Consider the following 7,322-nt stretch of genomic DNA (forward strand, 5'->3'; position numbering starts at 1 on the left):
TAAAAATACAGAATAAGCTGTCTAAGAGAACTGCAGGGCCAAAAATGGAGAGGAGACTGAGGGAAAGGTGGTCCGGTGACTGGCCCAAATTGGGATCCTTCTCAAGGGGAGGCTCCAAGGTCTGACACTATTACTGATGCTATAGTGTGTTTACAGACAGGAGCGTAGCATGGCTGCCCTCTGAGAGATCCAACAAACAGCTGACTGAGACAGAGGCAGATACAACCAATCAATAGACTGAAGTCTCCTGTGGTTGAATTAGGGAAAGGCTGGAAGAAGCTGAGGAGGAGGGTGACCCCGCAGGAAGACAAGCAGTCTCAACTAACCTTGACTCCTGAGATCTCTCAGACACTGAGCCACCAACATACAGGCAGCATACAGCAGCAGACATGAGCCCCTCCCCACCCCCCACCCCCACGCACCCATTTACAGTAGAGGACTGCATGGTCTGGCCTCAGTGAGAGAAGAAGCACCTAACCTGCCCCACCCCCAGAGACTTGAGGCCCCAGAGAGTGGGGAGGAGTTGAGGGGATGGGGACATCCTCTTGGAGACAGGGTGGGAGTGAAGGGTGGGGGGGTGGGGGTGGGGGGATGGAGGAATGGGCTGAGGAAGTGTTGGAGGACAGACTGGGAGGGGGATAATGACTAGACTGTAAAAAAGATTAAAGATAATTTAAAAATGTGGAATAATTTTCCTTATCACTGCTTCTTTAATTAATCATTTTATTTGTTTACATTTCAAATAATATCCTCCTTCCACAACTTCCCCATCCCTTCTCCCTCTCCCTCCCTCCCCTTTACCACTCTAAATGTGCTCCTCCACCCACATTCTGCCTCACTGCTCTAGCATTCCCCTATGCTGGGGCATCAAGCCTCTAACAGGATCAAGGGCCTCCCCTCCCATTGTTGTCAGATAAGACCATCCTCTGCCACATGTGTATCTGGAGCCATGCCTCCCTCCATGTATGCTCTTTGGTTGATGGTTTAGTCCCTGGGAACTCTGGGTAGTCCAGTTAGCTAATATTGTTCTTCCTGTAGGGTTGCAATCCCCTTCAGCTCCTTCAGTCCTTCCCTGGAAATTGAATAGAAATATGTAGCAGTGAGGGATGGGCAACTGGCAGTAGACATTAGAAAGCCCCAGACTCCAGGGAAATGAGAGGCTCCCAGGAGCCAATGGCAATGACTTCAACTGAAATACCCAACAAAGGGGAGAGAGAACCTGTAGAGACCACGTCCAATAGATAGGCAAGGTCCCTAGTTGAGGCATGGGGCCAACCACACATCTCGAAAATTTTAATCCAGAAATGTACCTGTCCAACAGAAAGACAGGAACAAAAAAATGGAGCAGAGACCGAAGGAAAGGCCATCCAGAGACTGCCCCACCTGGGGATCCATCCCATCTGCAGACACCAAACCCCCACACTATTGCTGATGCCAAGAAGAGCTTGCTGACAGGAACCTGGTATGGCTGTCCCTTGAGAGGTTCTACCAGCACCTGACCAATACAGATGCAGACACTCACAGACAACCATCAGACTGAGCTTGGAGACCCCAATGGAAAATCTTTTTATTGCTTTTTAAAGAAAACTATTTTAAAGGTTATTTGAATACAAAGTGGATGAAGAAGAATTAAAAGGAAACTACCGGTGAGTCACAATCATGACTGAAAGGCAGCAGGCCAAAAGAGTTAGAAACCACAATGGGCCTGGCTCGCAGAGCTCTCCGAGAGCCAGTACAGGAACGTGATGTGGGAAGAAAAATGATGATCTTCCTTAGGGACCAGACGGGAGGCAAGAGGCTTAAGTTCCAGCATGAGGGATTTAGATAACCGAAAAGGAAAAATTTTCAGACAGTGAGGTTTGATAGACACTGGAATGTGTAACTGGGGAAGCTTATGGAATTTCCTACTCTCAAGGCCTTTTAAAAATAGACAGCATCTCATCTGCTTGAAGGATGGACTCTATTTGACCCCCGAAGTGTCTACTGGGCCCAGGGGGAGAAGATTACCTCCCAAAGGAAAGAGAACCTGAGTGATCTTGGGGAATGATGAAAATATTGTGAACATTTTTCACATTTAATTTGATTTCCACATGACACATATGCAAATTATAACTGCCATAGTATGCCTTTTGGTGAAATGCTTTTATTTTTAATGTCTGGAGATTAGAGTCTAAGTAAAACTCTTACAGGGAGAGAAGGCAGAACTAGTTTTGAGCTTATTCGTATAGGTCTATGAGCAAGGAGAAAAGGATATTTTGGACCTCTTTGACTTTGATTTCACTTCCTATCCTAAATTGAAAATTATTGCCCTTTTTATTGGCTTTGATATTTTGAAGGGAAACTAAAAGATTAATTTAGTGCAAGAGTTTTCTCACAGTGTTTTTGGCAAGATTAGCGTTCCAAGCTGGGCCAGGTTCTCTGTACTTAATTTCCTCTCAGGAAGTTTACCTCCAAAAGTCCAAATATAAGGTCAAACTTTGGGTTGCCGGAAATGTTAATGTCCTTTACTGTCTGAGCACCCAGACAGCCCTCAGCGAGGTAGTCTACTTTGTGGACATTGGTAAGGATGCAAATGCCTTATAATGATTTAGCTGCTTCCTTCCTGCTTATTAAAAAATGAGCTTGGAGATCTTTACCCAGCCTTCTAAAATTCATAAATTCTATTCTCCACACATAAGAAGTTTTCTACATTCTCTGGATTCAGTTGAGTGTACACATCTAGTTATAAGTGATATAACCTGTCTTCCTTCTTAAACAGCAAGGCTTGCTCCAGGCCAAAGAGGAAGCACTTGTTAAACTTATTGTCTACTTTAAGCAAACAGCTCTAGTGTGTTGCAAACACGATTTCTCTCTGTTTTAGGTGACCCAATGACACCTAATGGTTACAGCACATTGTCACATACCTCTTGTCTAAGTGGTTATGATTCTAAGGAGAAGCTTGTAAATGTTATGAACATGTAGGTATGAAGACGGAGATCTTGTAAGAGGATGTGATTTGCTTAGGGTCTCAAGACTAGAAACTATAAAGTACCCAGGAAGTACAAGATTCTGGGGACCATTTTTGACATCAGAGCCTGGGTCTTTCCCACTGTATAATGCTGTGATATTCGAGTGACTTGTAATGCTGTTCACCACTGAAGAGATCTTTGGCTTACTCATCAAAGTCACGTTGGATACAATGGGACTGAAGTCTCTACCACTAAACAGAAGGTTGTGTTTGTTGTTGCCCAGACACAGGAAGTAAACACCATAAGTTTTCAACATACTCTGGCGTTTCCCATGGTAAGCCATTTCTCATAGCATTCTCATAGCAGGGAGGTGATGGCCCATTCTAATCCACGCCAGTTACTAGTGCTTGAACGACATTAGAAGGTACAAAACACAGCTTAATATTGCATCAGCTTCTGACAAAATGTTGAATCCATCTCTTATAATTCCTGGCACACGGTTGTGGGTGTCACTGGGGGGCATGGTGGCTTTATTTCCTTCCCTAACAGTTCGGAAGTTTGTTTAATACTGACTCAGAGGAAGCATTCTAGCTGAGTCCTCACATGGCCTTGTTTACAGCTCCGGAGTGTACATAATAGATAAAGAACTGACTTCCACATACCCCTGCGCTTCCTGGGTGTGTGGGCGAGTGTGCTTGAGCCTGTGAAACCGGGTTGTGCAATCTCCTGCTCGGGCGCATCAGGTTGCAGCCACCCCACATCCCTTAAATATTCCTCTGAGTGAGCCTAATGTTTCACAAACTGAAGACCAATGTATTCTCTAGAGGTGCCAGTAATTAATAATTAACTTGAAGAAAAATCCCATGAGTCTCTAGATGGTCAAAACAGAGGTGGTGGCTGAGTGTAAAAAACAAAACAACAGTGGAGAAACAGAAATGTATTCAAAACAGATAAACACTCTTTCAGCAGCAGGACCTCCCTGTTTTGATTGTAATTGTAGCTGGCATTTATATACAGTCCAGTCTGGGGCAAGGATTTTTGTTTTACCAGTATTATTTTCCTTGATTCTTGTGCTAGCCTTTATGGGTAAATATAAGCTAATGCACTTTTATAGGCTGGTCAGATCAGAGGATTTTTATAAAAGTATCCTGAGTTAGACTGATAGTAACTGTTGGTGTAGTTAGTCTGATAGTAACTATTAGAATAAGGAGAGGGACCAGAACTGTTTGACTTTCAAGGCTCTCCCCACTAGTCTATGTGTTATTCTTCTTTGGATATGACTTTGCACAAATCTTCATTGAGTTAGTTTAAAAAAAAAAGGTACAATATAATCCATTAGAAGAACTTTCTGGATTTATGAAGGGTCAGACTAAAGGCTTTGGAGGATGGTTGCATGTTTCTCCTGGGCCTGGAGAAAGGGGAATGGATACTTTTGAAACATCTATGAAATTATCTATGAGCTGTCTCTGGAGCACAGTGCAGGACTGATAACTTGCGTCCCAAATAGATGTCCAGTAGTACATATTAGAAACACATTCTCTTTTTACCAAACCTTTGCATCAAAATTAGGTGACACAGTGCTCACTAAATTTAAAGATCTTTCTAAAGCTTACTTTTAAAGGTGTCGTAATCGTTCACTTTTTCCCCTCTGTTTTACAGCTGCTGCTGAATTACGAGGCTTGCTGAATCATCTGCAGAAGATAGCGTTGTTTTTGCAAAATAAAAGAAATGTCGGGTATAGATTGTGGTATATAGATTGCTGGCATGGAAAGAAACCAGAGTAAATATGCAAGAATGACCACAAGGCCCCAGACGTGGGCGTCTTTATCCGTTTGCCTCATTACTGGGAGGTTTTAGTTTGGAGATGTAGGGAGGGAGAGTGGAACAAGACTTTTGCATTTTTGAACAATTTAGTTGAATTTCCATTTGCTACATTGTAAGATCTTTATACTACAGCCACACTTTTCTAGAGAGGTAATTGGCAAAAAGATTGTGTAGTGTTAGTGGTCATAGCTATTAAAACTTAAAAGTGTGGGGGACGGGTAGTGAGATGGGTCCGTGGGTAAAGCCTTTGCCAAGCAAGCTGGCAACTTGAATTCGATTCCCAGACCCGAACCGACAGTTTTCCTCTGTAAGTGATGGGGTCCACGTGTCACTTCCCATCATGCATGCATACACCATACATACTCTCCAGAGCGTCTGCTTCTCTCCTTCAGTTTCTGTTTCCACGTTCCTGCCTTGCTTTAGTTACTGCCTTGGTGTCCCTCAGCGCTGGTTCATGATGGGGACATTAAACCAAATAAACCTGTTCTTTCCCGAGTTGCTTTTCGTCATGGTCTTTTTCACTGCAACAGAAAGCTAACTAGGACAAAGCTTTTTTTTTTCCTTTCTTTTTCTGAGACCACTTAGGACTATGGGAAGGACTCAGAAGTCTGCAATCAGACTGAGTGCATTAAAATCCAAGCACGGCCAGGATAAGGTTTTGTGATGAATACAAGTTAACTTCTCCTGGCCTTGGTTATTTATCTGAAAATTAAGGAAGTGAACTCAAACATCATAGCAAGCACATAATAGATCAACACATGTGCCTCTTTTTAACTTAGTTTGTACATAGTGCAGGAAGCAGCATTGACTCAGAATGGCTAGCATAGAGAATGGCTAGATTTGACTTGGCTAGATTTGACTCTTCCGTGTTTGAAATCAGTGATTCCATTTGAATTGTGAAAACCCCCAGCACCTTGTGTCAAAGCATGTCATATAAGGATAGTTTGGCCTTATGCGTATTTTGTTATCCTCTCTCACTCTCTCTCTCTCATTCTCTCTCTCTCTCATTCTCTCTCTCTCTCATTCTCTCTCTCCCTCTATCTCTCCTTCCCTCCCTCCCTTCCCCTCCCTCCCTCCCTCCCTGTCCCTCTCCTTCCTTTCCTCCCTCCCTCCCTTGAAATTTGTAAGGAATCTGGGAAAGACCATACCATGCAATGATATTAGAAGGCCTCCGTTAAAATTTCAGTTATGTTGATTGTAGCTGCTTGACCTCTCTCAGCCCAGGCTCCATAATTTTAAATACAAAGCTGACTTTCCAGGGTTACATGGTTTAATTGTAACACTTGAGTACTGGAGAAGAAAAGGACATCTAGACTTATTTACTTTGTTGGACTGTAGTCAGTTTGGGGCCCTGGTTTGTACTTGGTCATTTTAGGAGGGGCAATCATGACTGCATTTTATTGATATATGGTCCAGTCTTGTGAACATAATGCGGGTGTCGATAAAGAGAGTACATTGAATGGACTAAAGTTAAGTGTGGGGTGATATGTAGACTTAGTTTTCCTTTCATAGTTCACACCTGAACAATAGCCTGGAAACAATGAGAAAACTCTACTATTAAAAGCTACAGAAGCCACGGTAGGTCAAGAGGTTATTTATGGGTGCTACATTTTAGCATGGGCCAATTTCTCCCACCTGAGAAAAATGCAAATGTGAACCTAGTGGACAGTGTGGCTTCACGAGCCCAACCTGAGCCTGGTGCAGTCCACTCTCCCCTAGCACCTTCTGTTACCCATCCAAAATGTAGATCTGCCTTTCAAGCAGATCCACAGAGCATATGTCTGCCTTTAGTCATTTCCATGCATCCCTGTTGACATAAAAAAAAGTAGGGTCACAAATGTTTGGGACTGACTGGCAAACCATCAGGGCTTGGGCAGATAGGAGAGCAGAGAAACCAGTACCAGCGGCAAAATTAAAGATAGATAATTACCACGGAAAGATACTGCACTATGGGTTGTCAGAAGTTGGAGAAATAGTGAAAGCAAGAGGAGGAACTCCATTCAGCTTCCACCCTAGGCCCTTGTGTGCTTTATAGTTCTTTGCTGTCCTACTGTGTGCTCATTTAATCTTTTAGAAGGCATAGATCACAGCTTCTGATACGTCATGTTTGGCTCCTTGAGACTTGTTGGGATGAACAGAGAAGAATGTGTGCTAATCTCCTGACTGAGCGCTGTGCTTGCTACATCCTTCTGACCGTGATGACAGTTTTGCTTCTGTCACTCGCAAGTTCTCATCATGCAGATGATTCCATGTCTGGCCTCTACTCTCCACAAACATGCAGTGGCAGGCTCACTCTCCTCCTACAAATAGCAAAGGAATGGGAAAGAGAAAAGGTCAGAAACACACTGAGTTTATGGAGATTCTGTCCAGGCGGTATCTCAGTAAAATAAACTAGAATGATTATTTTACTGTTTGCAATGAAGATCCTAGCTGTCACCACAAGCCAGGTCACAGAGTAGATTTCAGACGATTTCAAAATAAAATGGAAGTTTTTCATGAAGTGTCAACAGCGTGCACCTAGAGCTCATCTGAGGTCTTGCTGTGTAGCAC

The 7,322-nt window shown here is 43.3% G+C and overlaps 1 long non-coding RNA gene across 1 annotated transcript; it reads left to right on the top strand.

The window, feature by feature from the left end:
• Positions 1-529: 529 nt before the first annotated feature.
• Positions 530-5,267, top strand: LOC148005907 (uncharacterized). Its single transcript, XR_015620307.1, has 3 exons — positions 530-1,646; positions 2,861-3,282; positions 4,608-5,267. It is a non-coding gene; the product is annotated as an uncharacterized LOC148005907 (long non-coding RNA).
• The last annotated feature ends 2,055 nt before the right edge of the window (positions 5,268-7,322 follow it).

Source organism: Rattus norvegicus, chromosome 5 (genome assembly GCF_021556685.1).
Source record: "Rattus norvegicus strain SHRSP/BbbUtx chromosome 5, alternate assembly SHRSP_T2T, whole genome shotgun sequence".
NCBI classification, from domain to species: domain Eukaryota; kingdom Metazoa; phylum Chordata; class Mammalia; order Rodentia; family Muridae; genus Rattus; species Rattus norvegicus.